This window comes from Elaeis guineensis, chromosome 11, assembly GCF_000442705.2.
Source record: "Elaeis guineensis isolate ETL-2024a chromosome 11, EG11, whole genome shotgun sequence".
NCBI lineage: Eukaryota > Viridiplantae > Streptophyta > Magnoliopsida > Arecales > Arecaceae > Elaeis > Elaeis guineensis.
In genome coordinates this window covers 100,704,765-100,726,102 of record NC_026003.2, presented here as the reverse complement: position 1 = coordinate 100,726,102, position 21,338 = coordinate 100,704,765, and positions in this window count along the sequence as shown.

Genomic DNA, 21,338 nt, shown 5'->3' with positions numbered 1-21,338 from the left:
AGTCAGACGTGTACACTACACCAACAAGCTATGGTACTGAGTTTATGTCATTTTTAATTATCCACTCATTATTATAGTATCATTCATAATGATATTACAACAATCATACTTATTGACACCATCAATAAGATTAAATAATAGTGACAATCACTTAAAATGACATCTTTAGGATTGAGAACAAGCTCGATGATTTCTAATGTTAAGACTGGAATAAACTTTCATGTCTTGTATTCAACACTCTCTTGCCGTTTTCAAATCTTCTACTATCCTGAAGTCTTTTATAACTATTTACAAACATGACTTATACTGTCGATATCCTATATCCTGATAGTAGGATTACCAATAGAGAAACTTCAAGGAGTTATCATATAACTATCTTGACCAGCAACCATTTGCTGATTTCTCTTTTAAGCCTGTTTGGATTAGCCTGAGGCTTGATCAATTTGCTCAAAAATTATACTTAACTTCTGATACTAACTATCAAAGTTAAGTCTGATAATATTTTCACTATCTAACATTGAAGAGAGCGATAATTTTTAGCTATTTCTGAAAAGAGAATAATTAATCTATCAGTATATGAATTATTTTAAGCCTAAAGATTTAGACTTTAGTCTATAGGTTCTTTCACTATTTTATATGAATTAGTAGTCTCTACCTCCAATCTGAGAAATTACTTTAATTCCTTAGTGGGTGTTAGAATCCACACAGACTGCATTTAGGCTCGAGTGTGGCTTGGTCAATCCTAGTGCATACATGGGTAAGTTCATAACTAATTATTTTTTAAATAATTTTTAGCAATCAAATTTTGCCTCAGGCATCCCTTCAGCAAGCGTGTGACGCCTCTACTAAAATTCTGGTTAGATCCAACTATTAACATGACAACATCAAGTGCATCCAACAAAATGGATGTCCAGATCCAAGTGTAGTTCAGCCAATCTTAGTATTAATTTGAAGGTACAATAAGATGATCATATAATGGATGATAATTTCAATACGTAATAGACACCAGACGTATGGCACCTCCAATGCCTATTTAGAATATTGGACTCATTATCATGCACCTTAATGGGAGGCTATGATCTAGTTATCCCTATAACTAGTTCATTTTATCAACCTAATAATTTAGAAGATTTGGTTAATTTATTTTATAAAATATTAATCGATCTACAATTATAAATCCTCCCATTGACTTCATTAAGTCATAAAAAGAGTAGTGACTAGTGGATCCAATCGGCATATCATAGATCCTCTCACTGACTTCACCAAGTCATAGGAAGGATTAGAAATAAGTCATCCAGGATACATAAATCAGTCATACTGATTAATCTTAACAACATGAGTCAATTTGAGTTACCAACGATCTAATCAGCCTAATGATTCAGGTTCAATCTTTGAGCCTCAATCAAGGTCTATTTGGTTTGATAAAGATATGGACTCGATCAATTACAACTATTATTTTTTTTTTAATTTAGAGTACCCTTGATCTAATCTAAATCAACTATTGATTAGATTGGATCAACTACTCTTTCTAGTCCATTAAGTCTTTGATTCTAATCTTAAGTCTAACCTAATTGAAAGGACCTGATTTGAGCTAACCCATATCCCATATTTTATGCAATATTATTAGATCTTTAATCATAATTCTAGATCTAAAATATATTTCTTAATTCTTAATTAAGTAGAGTATTAACATGAGTTAAGATTATTAATTGAAATAATTTTAATTTTATAAAATAATTTTACATCAATTTTATGCAAAATTTTTTTGATCTGAAAACTAGATCGATTCACCCTTGAATTAAGTTGGCTCACTTCAGTGAGTCGACTAAGTCTGATACTTGATCGACTAACTGATCATGAATAGTAATCATTATTGTTTGACCTAAGACAACTAGGTTGAGTCAGTCAACACTAAATCGATTAAAGCAAGGGACTGGGTCGACTCAGTTTAAAACTAGTCGGCTCATATGGTATGCCAATAGATATCACATAGTTTCAGATCTAATATAATTTAGATTAGATCTAAATTAAGTCAATCATCTGATTGTAGATGATTGTGCTTCATACAAGTATATGAATTATAAAATAATAAATATTATCTGACAGATTCATCATAAGGAATACATCTTTCAAAATAGAACTCATATGTTATAATGAAGTCCTTAGAACTACTATCAAAATGATAAAGGAGGATTTATCATGTGGTTCTTAAATTCTGCTCGTGACCAAATGATACAATTGTCACAAGAACAATAATTGTATCGAGTGTAGGTCGTTGTATGCCATATTGGTTGGTTATCCTCTTAACCAAAGTATGTGGTGACACGGATATGGCATGTGGATGATTTGTAGGAATACATTTTATTGAGCGTGATCACTTTCGGAGCACTCTACTATCAAGGGCTGCTCTGATGGGATACAGGTATATGTGTCCCTTTGATCTGAGACTGCCTTGGTGACTTACAAATAACTCATTGTGCTCTGATGCTGGACTACTTGAATTTTTAATTTGATGATGGAAGGTTTCTAGGTACAGTTAAGTACTTGTGAAGTCTGAGTATAAGTCAAGATGGGATTGACCACTCCAAGTAAAATTAAAAATAATGCATCATTGTGTTTCAATTCAGTAAAATTTGATCAAAGTAATCCTAATGAGGAGTCACAGAATTTTTAAGATTGAGACATAATGTGGACCACTCTTCCTGGGTTGATAGTTTAACCCTTAGTCATCCTTGAGCATCAAGTATCAAAGGGATGAATTATATAGTAACTATATCCACATGGGTTCTAGAGTATTACTGGGCATATATTCGATCTATCCTAATATCGGATCTCATTGCCAGATGGTTACGTCGATTAGTACAAGAATTATTCTTGTGCTACCGACTTGGATTCGAACCTATGGGGTCACACACATAGAAGTACCTGTCTGATCAAATGACTGATCGACGATTATGAATCGTTAAAAGATTTAATTATCAATTTGATTGATGATTAATTCTATAAAAAATTATAATAAATTATTTACTAATAGTTAGTAAATTAAAAAAATAATTAATTAATAATATGATTGTTAATTAACTCAATTTGATTGAGAAATGAAGATTGGATTAGATCTAATTGAATTAGATTCAATTAGATTGGTTTTGGATTGATTGGATGCATCCCTATTAAATAATAGGACTTGTTCCAATTGATCTCAAGGATGCATGAATATGATTCAATTATTTTTATATAAGCTTGGATTAGATCTAACCCTATTGGATAATAGGCTTGATTGGATCAAGTCCTATTATCAAATAGCTTCTCTGATCTCCATCAAGAATCAATCCTTAGATCAATGAGATTTTAATCTAACTAATTCTAAAATTGATTGGGGCCTAATATATTTTATAATTGGACTAGGATCTAATTAGTTAGTTTGTTATAACTAATTTCTAAGTTAGTCAGGATTGAGTCCAAAAATTAGTTAGAATTTGATCAAGATCTTGAATCCTATTTGGAATAGGACTAAATCCAAACCAACTCATGTGATATTTAATCTCCATGCCACAGCCCTTTCACCATGAGAAATCCTCACATCCCATGAAGAAGTGCCGTGCCCCTCTCCTCTCTTCCTTCCATGAAAAAGGAGGCATCCCTCCCTTCTTCTTGTCACCCAAAAATAAGGAGGGGCATCCAAGAGTTGGACGTCCAACATCTCTTTCTTCTCTTCTTCTTAGAGATTTTTGTGAGGCTTTGCTTGCTAATTTTTAGGTATAAAAAAGAGACTACTCTGTTGGTTATACAGTAGAAAATTAAAAAAAATATATTCTTTTCAAAGAGAGAAAGATTAAGGAAGAAGAAGGGTCTTCTTTTTTGTATGCAGCCTTGAAGAAAAAGAAGTTCTTTTTTTAATTTTTTTTTTATTTTTTTAAAATAAAAATTAGATTAGATCTAATTTTTAAAATTAAAATTTAGAGAAAAAATATCAAAAAACTCTGATTGGGTGTTTGGGGCTTTCTAGAGTTCTAGATCAAGGAAGAAGATGGATCTTCTTTCTTGTGCGCAGCCTTGAAGAAGAAGTTCTTCTTTTAAATTTTTTTATTTTTTTAAAATAAAAATTATATTAGATCTAATTTTTAACATAAAAATTTAGAGGAGAAATGCTAAAAAAATTTGGTTGGATGTTTGGAGCTTTCTGGAGTTCTAGATCAAGGAGAAAAAGGAAGAAGAAGAGAAAAAAATGATTTTTCTCTTAGATCTCTCCTTTGGATTCTTTTAGGGCTCAAAATCTTCTATGATTTTTCATATAAAAAATTAGATTATATCTAATTTTTATCATAAAAAATTAAAAAAGAAAAGTTCTTCTTAAGGGTGTGAAAGGAAGAGAGAAAAATTTTCTCTTATGCATGAAAAATTGAGAAGAAAGATTCTTCTCTTGATCTCTATTGTAGAGATCTAATGCATAAATTTAGAAAGAAAAAAAAAGATCTCTTTATTCTTCATCTTCATCATGTTTCTCTTAGATCAGTCAAAGAATGGTGTCTTCGTGAGCTAGCACTTTCGAGGAGATCGATCAGCACAAGGGCTTCGTGTGGATACCTGTATAGGTCGAATACATATGCGACTGTCAAGCATCATAAAAAATCATCTACCATAGATTTTAAATGTGGTGATCTGCTATCCACACTCAGGTATGAAGTTTTGAATTCAATTAATATTTATATATGATCTAAATATAAATTAGATATATTCTATACTTATTGAATTTTAGATTTTAGATGTGTATATATACATATTAGTTTATGTCATAGATCTTGTATAGTGATTTAGATTTGATCTATGCATGCATTATAAATTAAATTATTTAATCTATGTACGTTCTACTATAAATTTTTGAAAATGCACGCACATCACCCACCATGCTTTCCTTCAGATCATATATATTTTAGATTAATATAATTAATCTAGTTACTTTTCATTATAATTTATTTCAAAAATTTTTGAAATACATGCATGAAATTGTCTAAATTTTTCAATAATGGTATCAGAGCTCAGGTTTATTATGATATATTATATGTGCATATTAAATTTATAATTTAATTTTATTTAGATCTGATATGTGATATCTTAGATTTGAATTTAATTAATGATTGATCATACAAAATAAATAAAATTATCTTGCTGTAGGGTTTACCCCTTACAGTGAATAGATTATCCTAGTTTGTACTGATTTTTGATAAAATCTAATTTTATATGTTGTATGTGATATTTATGATCTAATTTAGATGTGACCTAAGATTTTGATCAAATCTGATGTAATTTAGATTAGATCTAAATTCAAGCATATATGATATATGATTAGATTAGATGATCTGATTAGCAAGTACTTGGATTGGATTGATCACCAGACCGTCCAGTCATAGGAGCAAGAAAAGTTTAAAGGCCCTCTCTTTTCATTCAATAGGATGCTTTTATGATGTGTAGGGGTGCCATGTAATTAAATCTCATGGAAAAGAATGTGAAAAGAAGAACTTACTTTTTGTAAAATCTTATATCTTGAAATCTTAGATTTATTGTATGTGATACAAAGTTGTGTGAAATATAAAATATCTAATCTATATGATTAAAATTATTTTAATCATGAGAAAATAAAATCTGAAATCATAAAAGATTTAGATATGATCTAAAAGGATATGGTTATGATTGATTTTATTTCAAAATTATGTAAGATTTTTTAGATCTAAAATTCTTTAAATGTGCTTGCATAATTACTGAGCCAATCCAGTTTTGAACTGACTTGACCCAATCTCCTTGTGTAGCCGGATCAGTATTGATTGAATCGATCTAGTTTTAGAATAAAAAATCTTTGCATAAAATTTATTATAAATTATTTATAAAATAAAAAATTAAAATTATTTCAAATCTAAACCTAAATTCATGTTGATATTGAAACTTAATTAAGAATTAAGTGCAAAATGATTAGATCTAGAATTATGATTTAAGATCTAATGACATTGCATAAGACATGGAGACATGGGTTAGCTCAAATCAGGTCCTCTTAATTGGGTTAGACTAAGGTTAGAATCAAAGAGTTAATGGATCATATAAAAAAATCGATTAAATCTAACTAAATATTGAATTAGATTAAATCAGAGTTTCTCTAGAACTAATATAATAGTTGTAGATGGTCAAGTCTATGTCTTTGATTAGACCAAATGGATCTTGATTGTGGCTCAGTGGTTGAATCTGAATTATTAAGCTTGTCAAATCGAAATTAATTAACCAATTGGTGTCTAAAATAAATTTGACATTTTGATCGATGATTTTTAATTGAAAGAAACTTACCTAGTTATTTTAATGGTGTCTAAGGCAAGTTAGCATACCCTCCCACTAATCTCACTTACCAGGCCAATTTGATGGATTACATCTTGATTAGACTGCTAAGTGATTCGAGTTGATCCATGCCATTAAGGTTGATCAGTGTGACTGATCTAGATGCCATTTCAACCAGTATGACCCTAATCCAATTCAATGACTAGGTAAAGTCAGTGGGAGAATTATGATTTACTAGTTGATCTCTTCTTTTCTCTAAATTCATAAATTAAATTTTTTAAATTATTAGTTTCTAAAATGAGATAGTTATGGTAATAACTAAATCATAGCCTCCTATTAAGTTGGGTGATAATGGGTCTATTAGTATGATGATCATTGGAGGTCTAAAGGCCTCATGCTCATCTGCAATGAAAATTATCATTCACAATATGATGACTCAGTCGAGTCTCTCTAGCAAGTAGTCAGGTTGGCCGATCAAAGTTGGGCCTGATCATTTGGTAGATAGATTTTTGAGTATGATCATGTTAATGATTGGACCTAATCAGGACTTGCAGAGAAGATCAAAATCAACTAAAAATTTTTTAGGATAAAATTAATTACTAAAAATTATTTACTGAAATAATTGATTGAGAACCTACTCATAGATGTACATGGATGAGCCCACCAAAGTCGAGCTCATGTGCAACTATATGGATTCTAGTACCACTAAGAAATTAGGGTAATTCTTCAATTGAAGGTAGAAGCTACCAATTGACTAAAATAGTAGGAGAATCTTTAGACTAAATTCTAAGTCTTTAGGCTTAATCAATTCATAAACATAGAGGTCTTGTATTTTCTTTTTAGTTATGGCTAGATGTCCATTGCTCCATTCACTATTTAACAGTGACTTATTTATAGGATCCAACTTCGATAGATGGTATCGGAAGTTATAAATAGTTCTAAAATATGAATGAATCCTATATATGATTATGAATCCAGTACCTAATGTTCCCACATCCAACACACATGATGCGATCAAAGGCATTTATTAGAAGTGGCCAAATGATCATATCACTGTGTGGTATTTTTGAGAGCAGCGAAGAACATGAATTTAATTATAAATTTGATGATACTCAGTGGAAAAAATTCTTCAAATGTTGAAGGAGTTCTTTTACATTTTGAAGATGTGTCTTCATGGAGTAACAATCCTTTGTAAAGAAAAGAAAAAGAATGTGCAAAAGAGTCATGCTTGGGCTAAGAAGTCTAATTGACAAAAGAGTTTAAGGTTGACCTAGTCTAGCAAAATCTCTTGATCCAAACAGGTTAAGGAAGAGAAATCAGCAAAGAGTTACTAAACAAAATACTTATATGATAATACCTTGTAATTTTTCTATCTATAATACTACTATCTGAGTATTGGATATCAGAAGTTTATGCAAATTGTTGCAATGACTTCAGATTAGTAGAAAGATTATAAACAACAAAAGATTCTTGAATGTTGAAGTTAAAGTTATGTTTCAATTCTGGCTTTAAAATTCTCAAGCAAGTTTTTGATTCTAATAATATCATTTTGGGTGATTGTCACCATTATCATTTTAATAAATATATTTTTGTAGGCCTTCTGGTCAAAGATGGATTTATATTATCAACATGTAATGATTTTTGTGATATCATTATAGATGATGTCAAAATCATGTGTGGATAACTAAAAATAACATTTACGAATAGTCAATAGGCTATTAGTGTATAGTACACATCAAATAAACTCCTTAGAGTAAATAATATCACAAATGTCTATCTTTGTAATTTGGACTTAATCATATAAACAAGAATAAGATCAACAGGAGATAATTCTCGAAGTCAATGATTGTGAATCATTGTCAATCTTATCTCTTTAGTAAAATGATCAAGTCACCTTTTGCTGGAAAAGGTGAACGAGCCAATGATGTTCTAAGTCTGATACATACTAATGTATTGGATCAAAAATATGTTTGTCATAAATTTGGATTATTTGAAATATTTAAATAATTTCTTAATAAAGTAAAGAAACAAACTGGAAAGAGCATTGAAACTCTTCGGTCAATCAAGGAGGAGAATATCTTTTCGATAAGTTTTTGATATATCTAAAAAGAATAGGATTCTCTCTTATTAGAATCGACTTTGTTAGACATAGTTCGATCCATGATGGAGTTTATAAGTCTGTCAGTCTCATTTTAGGATTATGCTTTGAGACTACTTGTCATTTCTCAATTAGATTTTGAATTAATTAGTCGCAAAGACTAGATATAAATATAAACTAGGCGTAAGCCGATACTCTCTTGCCTTAGGACTTGGAATATTTGGTTTATGTCAAGCATTTGTAGATCAATTAGCTTGGATCCAGTCTTATAAATATTATTTTGTAGGGTATCCCAAAAAATCTAGGAGATATTACTTCTACCTTACTAAAGAACAAAATTGTTCGGTATTTTTTTTAGAAAAGGAGTACCTTGGTCAAGAACTAATGCCTTTAATGTGAAACTTATGAAGTTGACAAGTAGAAAAATCGATACAATCTAGTGAACCCATAGAATCAAATTTGATTAAATTAAATTTGAAACTATTGTAGAGGTATCATTAAGGAAATCTAGTAAGTACCAATCCATCAGATAGAAACTTCGTTTCTAAGTCCGAATGTGATCCTGTTGAACTCGATGAGAATAATAAAGATTTGATCACCTATATGGATGCCATGCAAAAATCCAACTTCATTAATGGCTTGGAGCCATAAAGTCTGAAATGGAGTCCATAATAGTCAATGGTGTATGGAACTCATTGATCCATTCGAAAAGGTAAAGCCATAGAGTGTAAGTGGATTTTCAATAGGATGAGAGGGTGCAGACAAGATGGTAAAAATCTACAAAGCCCGTCTGGTTGCTTAAGAATATTGTCAATATTATGGTATTGATCATAATGAGATATTTTCTCTTTGGCAATGCTAAAATATTTTGGAGTTGAAATATATATTTTGATAAATGATCAAAATGTATGGCTTCATTAAGAATGAAGAAGAATCCTGTAAATATAAATTGGTTAATAATTTTATGAGTATATTTCTTTTTTGTATGTGAATAAATTTTTTTAGTTGAAAGTGACATTCCTTACATCATAGAAAATAAAAATTTTATTATCATTGTTCTTCATAAAGGACTTGAGAAAAGCATCTCTCATCCTAGGGATCTATAGAGATAGATCTAAGAAGCTGCTTGAGTTATTTCAATCCACGTACATAGAGTGTTTATCAGTAGAACTTGTTCTATCATGAATACCATGCATGAGACCAGATATGGTATACTCACTAGGGACAGTGAGTGGATACCTACAAGATCCAGATGAGAATCACTAGAAGATCATCTTTAAATATTTGAGAAATATGAGGATCGATGACTCGATTGTAGAGAATCTGACTTAAAATTTGTAGAGTATGACTCTAATTTTAGTTAGATATAATAATAGCAAAAGATGTCAGAATACATCTTTACGCTAAATAATAGAGTAATCTGCTAAAAAATTCCAAGCAGAAAGATATAGTAAATTTAATTTACGAGGCAGAATGCATTGCAGTATCCGATGCTTGCAAGAAACTATGTGATTGTACAGGTTCACTGGCAAGCTAGAAGTGGCACGCTCCAATGATGATCCTACTATATTATACAGTACCAGAGCCATAGCTCATGTCAAGGAACCGAAGTTTCATTAGCTTACCTAGTATTTTGTTTCGCTACCACCTTATTCGAAAATTCAGGTAGAGTTGACGTCGAATTTTAGAAGATCGACGGAAAAAAAAACTTAACCAATTTATTTACTAAAACCTCGATATCTAGGAGTTCTGACATGATAAATCGAAGATGGATATATGAAACTATATTGATTGACTTTAGTCCAAGTGAAAGTTATTGAAAATTATATCTGAAAGTCAATCATTTGACGATTATGCTAATTATAAATGTATATGAATTGATCAATAATAAAAATTATTTAGCCTTTTTCATCACAAGGTTAATTTTCTAACAACTTCTGTGTTGTGATGAAGTCCTTAGGACTACTTTGATCGATTAAGGAAGATTTATTGCGTAGTCTTTAAACTGGTTGCGATCAAATAATATACTATTACTAGGACATAGCGATATCAAGTGTAGGTCATTGTGTGCCATATGCGTTGGTTGTCTCATAATCAAATGATGTGGAGACACTGGTATGGCATACAAGTGAGATGTAAGATTATATCGTCACTAAATGTGACTAACTACGAGCACCTTGCTGTCAAGAGTAGCTCGTAAAGGATATGAGTATAAGTATCTCTCCGATCTGAGATCACCATGGTGACTTGCAAGTAACTCACTATACTTTGATACCGGACTATCTAAATTTTAATTCAGTGATCGAAGATTTTTGAGTGCAGTCAAGTACTTGTCAAGTCGGTGCATTAGTCAAGATGGGATTGATCCCTCTGAATAAGTAGGAGTTAATGTATCAATATATTTTAATTTATTAAAATCTAGGCCTGAATAATCTATGTGATGGATTTGAAAGATTGAAATATAATATGGATGACTTATCTAGGGTTGATAGTTAAATCCTAGGTCTCTTTGAGTATTATGGTCAAAAGGATGAATTATACGATAACCATATGCAAGTAGGTTCTTGAATATTGCTCCGTCATCATTCGACCTATCCGAACATCGAGTCTCATTGCTAGATGGTTATATCGATTAGTTTAAAAATTTATTCCAGTACTACCAACGTAGGTTCAAACCTATGGGATCACACTCAAAAGAAGTTTCTGACTGATCATATGGCAGATTAATGATTAAGAATCGTTCAAAGATTTAACCATCAATTCGATTGATAGTTAACCTTATGCAAAAGTTGCAATAATTTATTCACTAAGTGTTAGTGAATTAATAGAGGATTAATTAGCAATTAAATTGTTGATTAGCTCAATTTGATTGAACAAAAGGATTAGATCAAATCTAATTGAATTAGATTCAATTAGATTTGATCCGATTAGATTATAAGATGACCTAATCGCTAAGGGAGAATTGTCCCTGATTTGATTAGGACTTTGGTTCAATTAATTTTTAATTGGATTAAGATTTGATAAAAGATTTATAATCTAATTAGATTAGATTTTATCTATCTATTTGGGCCTAATCAAATGTGATTTAGTTTGGAGTCAGATAAGGAAACCATAAGTCCATGTAATGTTGGACTCCTTCTATGCACCTCCAAAATTTAGGACGCCTATATTTCTCCATGCTAAAAGGTTTTTGCATGAAGTTTTCTCCATGCAAAAGGTCTTCCACCCTCTCTTTCTCATGTTCAAAAATAGATAAGATCTGGTGTTATATAGTAGGTTCGAATTTGATTTGAATAGGTTACCATATAGGATAAGGTTTGACCTTATCCATAGACCTTGCCGCCCACTTCCTTTTATTTCCTTTCTTTTGTGCGACAAAAGGAAAAATTTTTTGGCATGAGAAATCAAATGGAGATCTGATTTAATGTGAAAATAATTTGGTTGGGGCGTCTCATGTTTATTTGGCGTGGAATTTGAGAGGGGGCGACAACACATGCAAGAGTCCAAATATTGTTGGACTCTTCAAATCCTAACAACTTTGCTGCCAAACAAAAAGGGGTTTTTTTTTTTTTTTGTGTAAGAGACACCAGAAAGAGATCTTCACGGTGAGAGGGCTTTGGGCATGGTTTTATGGTGTGAAAGAAAGAGGAGAGTCCTCTCCTCTTTGGGTGAGCGAAAAACCTAGAAACCTAGGGTTTGGACAAGGGTTTGGGAAGAGAAAAAATAAAAAAAAATTATTTCTTCTCCATACTTTTTTTCATCCTCATTTCTTTAGATGTCCTTCTTCAATCTCTGAAAAGTTTGAGAGATTTGAAGAAAGGATCCAAATCAGCTAATAAGATGATCTTCACGAGAGTTAGCACTCCAAAGAGATCAATTAGATCGAAGCATCGAATAAACTTTTTATAGAGATCAAACACATGTACGACTGTGAGAACCAGTGAGAATCCTCTTTACCATGTCTTTCAGTAGCGACGATCGTCGACCCATATTCAGGTATCGAATCCTGAACTCAGATTAGAAGTAGATTTGATCTACTGCTCATATATATATATGCAGATTTTATCTTCTGATTTTTTTAGATTTTATATGAAAATATCATGTTATAGATCCTAGAATAGGTTAATTTATTGATCTGATTATATAATGTTAGATTAATATGATTAATCTAGTTGCTTTTCACTATGATTTATTTCAAAAATTTTTGAAATACATGTATAAAATTACCTACGTTTTCCAACAAGCCCCATCCCCGCACCCTCATTTCTGCGGTCGCATCCCCAAGCTGGCGTCCCATCCCTAGACATCCTTTTGCCCCTCAATTCCTGCATGCCAGCCTGCCTTCTGTTGTGAGCATTAGCTACGGCATTAGCAATGGCTAATACCATCATTAAAAAAAATTTATTTAAATTATATCAATTAAGTTTAAATATGTATTAAAAATTAGTTAATTAAATATTAATTTAATTAATTAGTTAGATGTTTAATTTAGTCCCTGGGTCCAAGACATCCAACCCTGGACCGTAGTTGGATAGATCATCGAGTAGTCAATGGGTGATTTCTATAATGCCTTATTTTTCATTGGCAGATCTGAGCCTTCTTATTTTTCTCTTTCTCTTATTTACTTTATTATTCTCTTATTTAAGTACTATTTTTAGATTTTTATTTTATTTTTTTTAAATTTCTACTTCTAATTTTTGGATTGGGCTCAGATAGAGGTGGGGGACTCGAGGAGGCTATGATGATTGCTGTATGAGAAGCACCTAAAGAGTCTAGAGGAGAATTTAAATTATAATGTAAATATATTATCAAACTCTATGATGTTCTTAAAGGAGAATTTAATTTCTTATATAATGTGGAGGATGGAATTACATCAATACAAAAAATAAATCATTGATTTTTCATAAAAAATTTAACAACTTAAAATTAATGATGGGTTGTTTAAATTGAAGATCTATATCATTGATAATGATCCACACCATAAGAAATGATAAAAATGGAGAATACTCATTTTGTTAGTGAATTAAGTAAAATATATGATAGGATGGATAAATTCAAAGCCAATATTATTGGGTGTAATCTAGGCATCTTGGAAAATGAATAGATCAAAATTTAATAGACTTTGATACTTTAGATTATGTGAAGCCGTTAAAGCTCTGTATTTTTACCCACTTAATGATTACACTAGAAATATCTAGAATAAAGTATTTTAATTTTTTATATATTTTTAATTATTTATAAAATGATTTTCCCTTCTATTAAATATTTAACACATGCACAATGCCCTTATCTTGCACTTGCTCGACTACAATTTCCAACAAAATGAGGTGTCTCAACCTTGGACAACTCAAAATAACCACTATAATTGACTCAGATTTATTTAAAACTCGGGCTCCGTAGGACTTTAATTTTTATATTCCATTTCTTTTAGAAGATGTAACTTCATAGATGTATGCTTAAGAAATCTATCATAAAGATACCAAAATATATAAGAGTGCTTCGATGAAATGTTGAACATATTGAGATTCACTGTCAAATTCTAATATTATTAAAATTTATTTAGCTGATCATTGATTCTAATAACTTTAGAATTTAGTCTCAGACTCAATATACTCAAGTTTGTTTTTTAGTTAAAGTAGAATAATGATATTTTTGCCTTCTAAGGTCTATTTGGATGATTGGCCAAGGATTTTATGGGATTCGTGTATTAGACTAGTACAATCGGCAAAATCAAACTAGACTAGATCTATATTACCTAGAGTATTGGATCGGAGAAATCTCTCCTTATGGAATTCAGTCTGACCCACTTCAAAGATATTCAGAGTGTATATGAATATATAGACTTCATATAGTCTGAATTTTTGGTTATAGTGGCTCAATCCATAAATCTCATAAAATTTTAGGTCTAATCATGCAAGCAGGCCGTTTAGCAGAAGACATGTTTTCCTCTTTTAGTAAGAGTGCTGTTTTATTAAAAGAGGGAGAGAGTATGTGAATTATGGTAGAAGGATATCTTTGTAAAGAATCTTTTTGAAAGGGAAAGAGACATTTTGGAGAGGCTCGAGGCTTTCTACCGGATGTGCCTGCATTTTTTTTTCCTTCTTATATTTATATTTTTTTTTGACAATAGGGGAGGCTGCGACAGAGTTTCTTTTGGGTGCGTGCCAGAGAGATTTCTAGAGATATATGATGAGGGTGGTGGTTGCGCTGTGTCAGGCGCAAAGCGACATTTCCACCCTCCACAAACTTGCTTACATGTTGATCAAGACGGTGGTTGCCACATGGCAGACCCAAGTCCAGCACCTTAAAAATATTGTTATGTGTGGAGATAGAGTATTCCAACATGGCTTCAAGCAGGATCAAACGAATCCTCATGATTTGTAAAATGACGGTGCAGTTCATTGGGCTGTTGATTTCCACTCTATGACTCACATGAGTCCACAGCAACCATCCGATTGCATCGAGATAGACAAAGCCAAATTATTAAGTACATATTGATATGCTCGTGATGAGCTCCTCCCATAATTTACATACCACAAATAAAAGTTTCCGCACCAAAGGAATCAGAACCAATTACCAACTCCCCCGTTCTAGCTGATCTTGTTTTGTTTGCCAAATGGCATCTTGAAAAATGCATCCAAATCCATTAAGGATATCACCTTGATCTCTCTGCATCGAATTTAGATTGGATGCCACGTTTCTTGCTGGAAACAAAAGAAAACAAAGAGAAGTCAGAGAACGCGAAGGTGAACCCGCAAACTAATGCCATTGGACAGACCACACAGATGAGTCCATACGCTGCATGCTGTAGCCGCAAACGGTCGAGGAAGCTTCCATTGTCAAATCGATATGAAGGATTTATTATAAGCTTTGGACCGAAGGCAAGTAGAGAAAGATTGGCAGTGGTGGTGGTGTTGGGAGTGTAGATCGAGGCAAAGATCACAAAAAAAAAAAAAAAAAAAGGAAAGGGTCACACAAGTCTAAGCGCCAGAAGGGAAGCGGATAAAGTATAAGCGACAGAAGGGAGACGGCGGTTTGGTGAGTGACATGACACGTCATGAAGTGCGTCAAACGCGGCCGCTTGGCTGCGGTCGAGATCGAGAATCAACGAGTTGGTGCAAGTAGACATCCGCGTCTTTTTCTCTTCTTAGTTGTTTCCAATTGATGGGTCGGTGGAATAATTTTCATTGTATAGATTAAAGATAATAATTTGGTATTTTGACTTCTTGGTGTCACCATGTCAACACGTGGACACTTAAAAAGAAAACTATTAGGCTATCATCTGGGGCATAGAAATCAGATTTCGATGATTAGAGATACTGACAGTGATGGCTAACTAATGATGAGGAGATTATAGCAGGAATCGTGTATTCTTCAGATCTAAGTAATGATGCTACCCTCCTATGGTGTGATTACGAGCAGGAGAATGGAGAGCTTTTCACAGTTATGATAGAGGATGTGCGATGACGGTCCGGACTATGGCGAAGACAAAGTCCCAACAGTTTTGCTCTCCTATTCTTTAAAGATATTAGTCCATCATTCAACCTAAGGCTGCAAATGGATCGGGTTGATTCATGACCCGACTAATCTGACCCGTGAATCCGATCCAAATTGTTTTAAAGAACTCACGGATCCTGGTCGGATTCTAAAATTAGATTCGTCTCATTTTTTGGGTCGGATCTAGAATTACTAAATTTTGATCCGATCCGATCTGATTCGATCTGTAAAGACTTTTAAGTTAATTTAGATCTTAAGATAAATGATCCGATCCGATCCAACCAATCCGAACTCAATATGAGACCCAAACACTTATCTAAATGGCTGAACCTGAACCCATCTTGAGTCTCTCTAGCCTCTCAGATGCTCTCTTAAAATAAAATAATGCTCTCTTTCCATCCCTGGTCCCTCTTCTCTCCATCTCCTAGGCTTCTTCTGTTTCTGATTAATCTTCCTTCTCAAAAAGTAAATTTCTACACAATGATGTTTATTGCTATTTTTTAAAGTTATATTATTGAAAGTAGGAATTGTAACATCTTGATACAAAAATAATAAGATAAAGATAATTTGGCATATTATTTAGCTCTAGTTTTATTAATCCTATCTTGTAGATTTCTTCTTCTAATATGTTTAATGAATTTCTTTGATCTTAATTCAAATATTTTTGTCTTGTGGTTTCAAATATATGTTCTTTTTGTTATATTTATTATACCTATCTTTTTTATCAAGAATTTACAAGTTCAACCATTTTTGTCAGTACTGCTATTCTTATTGACATTCTTAAATTTTTTCATTTATATAAATAAAATCAGACTTGGTCTCTCATAGTTATAGGCGTATCTTAAACATTCATGATCAATTCCTAGTCACAGGATTGATAAACTTTTCTAAAGCTAGATTTTTTGGGATGATATGTTACAAGCTATAAGAAGGCAACCTTCATTGTGCTGCCTAAAAGTTTAAGACATATAGCCTCCTGAAAAAAAAAGTTAGATGGATGAGTGAGCCCCATGTCATTACTTACATAATTTTTTTATTATTCTTTATAATTTCTGATGTTTGATTGCAACTTGTGCACACGTTCTTCTTCTCGAATTTGGCATTATTTGTTATTGAATACAGCAAGCTTTTCAACCACTTGTTTCCTATAAATGAAGGGAAGAACTGATTTATTAACAAAATAAATTGGTTAAGTTTGATAGTAGTGCAAATAAGGTTACTTATAGATCTTATACTTATTGATTTTGTTATTTATAATCCCAATCCAAATCGATCCAGATCCAGACCCGAACCAAACTCATATTTTATGGATTGGGGCGGGTTATATATGGATCTAACCCAACCGAATAATCTATTGGTCACAAAATTTGATCATAGATCCGATCCGACTCGATTTGATTTTTTATTAAGCTAGATTTGGATCAATATTCAGATCCGATCAAAGAGTCAGATCGGATTGGGGTCACTCATGACCGATCCAACCCAACCCATTTGCACCCTTAATTCAACCCAAGGTCGTGGCAACTATGCAGGAGTTCTTCACTACTGTCAGATGCCTGGGTTTGGAAGAAGACTGTTATCTTCCTACTATCAAAGTGATAGGATGCTTCAAAATTGGGGCACTTCAAATTGATTAGCTTATGCACAACCTTGTATAAGATCTGTGTCAAGCTGATGGTGAGCAGAATGGAACCCATTCTTTCTTGGCTAATTGATCTATACCGATCGAGCCAAGGATTTGTTAGCGATCGAATATCTCAGATAATATCCTTATCACTCAGGAGTTCATGCATGACCTCCACCATACTTTCACTTGCCATAGTCTCATAGTGATCAAGCTCGACATAAAGCAGGTCTATGATCGCATGAGCTAGCAGTTCCTTAAGGGAGCCTCTTGTTGGACTTTGGCTTTCATTCCTATTAGATTGGATGAATCATGGTGTGTGTTCATCGTCCCTCCTTTGCCATTCTAATATCAATAGGACACCATCAAACTTCTCTGTTCTATGGTGGGTTTGGTAAAGTTGACCTCTATTCCTCTATCCCTTCATTATTTATGCTAACACCCTCTTATGAGCTTTGCGTGCTGCATTCAGGGGTCAATATTAGACACCTATGTGTTAGCCCCACAGACTCAATCGATTTCGCACCTACTCTTTGCAGATGACTGTCTACTGATGGACTAAGCCTCGGTACGAATGCCATCAAATTTAGGAGGATCTTGGAGGAATATTACGGCACTTCAAATCAAAATGTGAATCTTCTCAAATCTACATTGTACTTCAAATCGACGATGCTGGCTTAGTTGCAACATATGGTCAGGGACAGAATGGAGGTTATGGAGCATAGTGGAATTTTGCGTATCTGAGAGTGCTTATCTCCAAGCATAGATAAGGAGGACCGAGTGTGTGAGTGTAGAGCGAGCGATCTAGGAGTGGCTGGAGGGCTGGTAGGCCCATACCCTTTCTATGATGGATAGAATTATCCTAGTGAGATTGGTTCTTAGCTCCATATCTGTCTATCTTCTGTCGAACTCGATCTTGCCCAAGACTCTGATGGTGAAGCTTGAGCAATAGTTTCGGTGCTTCCTATGGGGATCATGCTTTGAAGGTGGTCATAGTGTGCACCTCTTCGCCTGAGATTTTATGTGCCAATCGTTGAGAGATGGTGAGTATTCAGTCTTTGGTCACGAGAGGGAAGGCTTGATTACTTGGCATGCCCGCTAGATTTCTACTTGGCCTTGAGTCCTTGTGAGCATGATGATTAGGTCTAGGTATGAGTCATGGCTTGCAGGTGGTGAGATTCAAATTAGGAGGAGCGTCTCCTTCTTGTGAGGGAGATTTGTTGCAAGCCCCTGATGTGATTCTCCAGACAAGATGGCTTATAGGGGATGGTCAGTATGTGAGCATCCTCTTCACCCATGGGTTGCCGATATATCCTTGAGTCTGTGATCGTCCTTCATCACACCAAGATGATGGAATCTATAAGCATAAGTGACCTTTCTACACCAACAATAGAGGTAGGGACCCAGTGGCAATGGTCCATCTTTTTTGGGAGCAGATGGGAGAGCAAGTTATGTCCCCAGTGCTTCCTCTCCATAGCAGTCAGGATATAAGATCTGAAGATCTTCTTATATTCTGAGAGCAGTGATGATTGATTTTACCAACTGTACTAGCTAGTAGGAGCCCACTAGGTGTATAGATGGGGGTGGCTTTGAAAAATCAATGTGCACCCAAAAGTGAGCCTTTTCTTATGGAAGGTAGCCTGGAGTTGACTTCCAACCAAGGCTATCTTGAGAAAGGAAGGTATGGATCTCCAATCAGTTTGCTCATGTTGTGGCTTGAAGGAGATAATAGAGCATATACTCTTTCTATGCCTAAGGGCCAACAGATCTGGTATCTAGCTAGTCTACACCAACGGATTGTCCAAGCCTAGACTTTGGTCAATGCATTCTTCAAGTTTTTAAGATAGAGTGCTGGGGTTGATGCATCCAGGGCTACAGCCATTCGAGTAGCCTATATTACTTGGTATATCTGCTGCATCGAGAAACAGCTTGGTTTTTAAGTCCAAGAGGTGTTCGGTGAGATTCATTTAAAGAAAGTCCTAATGACTTTTACAATGGAGATAATTGATGTAGCCTTTAGGCATCCAGAGACTTGGGACCTCACCCACTCTTGTAGCAACCGGATGGATGTTTATCACTTGGGAGCCCCTTCCTCCAATGTACTTAAGGTTAACTTTAATGGCAATATTAGACATAGGTGTGGTGACACTAGTTTTATGATTCATGTGCCCAACTCCAAACTGATTGCAGCTATGGGGAGCTAATTGCTCGAGCCTACGATTCTTGGAGTACAATTTGTGCTACTTAGGTAGGAATCTTGTATGCTCGATGGACCTCGAGAGCCGACTATTTAGTCATTTAGGATGACTCACTATAATGATGACCTTGATACAGAGGTCTATACAGGAATCATAGCCACTCATCGTCTCTTACAGAACATCTTGATTTTGCTATCTGAGTGCATAGCCTTATTATTAGGTATGTCTTTCGAGAAGTGAATATTGCAGCCAACTGAATAGCAACCTATGTTGTAGAGCACACAGGGGACCTCCTATGGGCAGATGTAGGGGTGGCCCCTAGGCCACTTAGGGATATTTTACTTTCTGATTGTTTTGGATGTATTCACACAAGACTTATATGAATGCTCTATTTTTACCAAAATAAAAAAAGCTATACATGTGAAACGGTGTGAGCATGCACACATATGAGGGCATGTGTATGCATGAAGAAATTATATCCTCCACCATATCTACTATATGGTGTGCATACTATCAATATCATAGCTTTTATTTCTATGGATCTCATTCATCAACATGCATCTTGATGTATTCCTATCGGAATGAATGATTGTGGTTAGTGGCATGCATGACTATGGTGCATGTAGTGTAGGGTATGATTTCTCATATGCATGTATACACTATTTGCATGTATCTGTGTGATGCACATATATTATGCATATGTGCTAAGATGTGCATGTGTATGTCCAGGCACATGTGTACATAAAAAGATTGTATATATATTGTATATATGCTAATTCAAACCCATCTTTCAACATGAAAATTTATATAGTTAATATGATTACATTATTTAGTATAGAGGCCTACAAATACACCTTTAGTATGACAAAAATGATCAATTTATTATAAGACATTAGGGTTGGGCCATAAGGATTACGTTGATGTGATAATGTTTTTAAAAAATATTTTTCTTTCATATTTTAATTATTTTATTTTATTTTATTATCTAAATTAATAGATTTTTTAAAAATAAAATATTTTAAAGAGGAAAATAAAATTTATTAAGTAATTTTATTTAGAAATATAAAGACAAACGTGAAACAAAAATCAATTTTATAGAGTAGGTGAGATTTAAATTTGAATGATTTTTTCTCAAATGGGGAGAATTAAATTCAACTTTTAATTCCTGGATTTAAATGTAAAATCTGTAAAAATAATATTTTCTCTCTAATTATCTTTTCACCTTTCATTTTCAAAAAGAAATCTTACTAAATTCTATGCTGCACTAGAATATACCATCCCTATTTATGTCCATTCAAGCTTGACTGTGAATAGCGGTAAACCCAAATCGACTAGATTTTAGTTTCATCAATTTTTTTTTATTTAGTTAGATTCATTGATGTATAGTATGAAAAAATACACTGAGCATCAACGCATATTTAGATTCATAACACCTAAAATGTATAACCTAAACACCTCTGCTATTCTCTAATACATGGTTGCTTAGCAGTCATCATTCCCCTTTTCTAGGTCTTTTGTTTTAAAATAGTCTCTCTCCAACCCAACCCCCCCCCCCACCCCCCTTCTCTTCTTTATTTTTGTGGGCATCGGGTGACTAAACTAT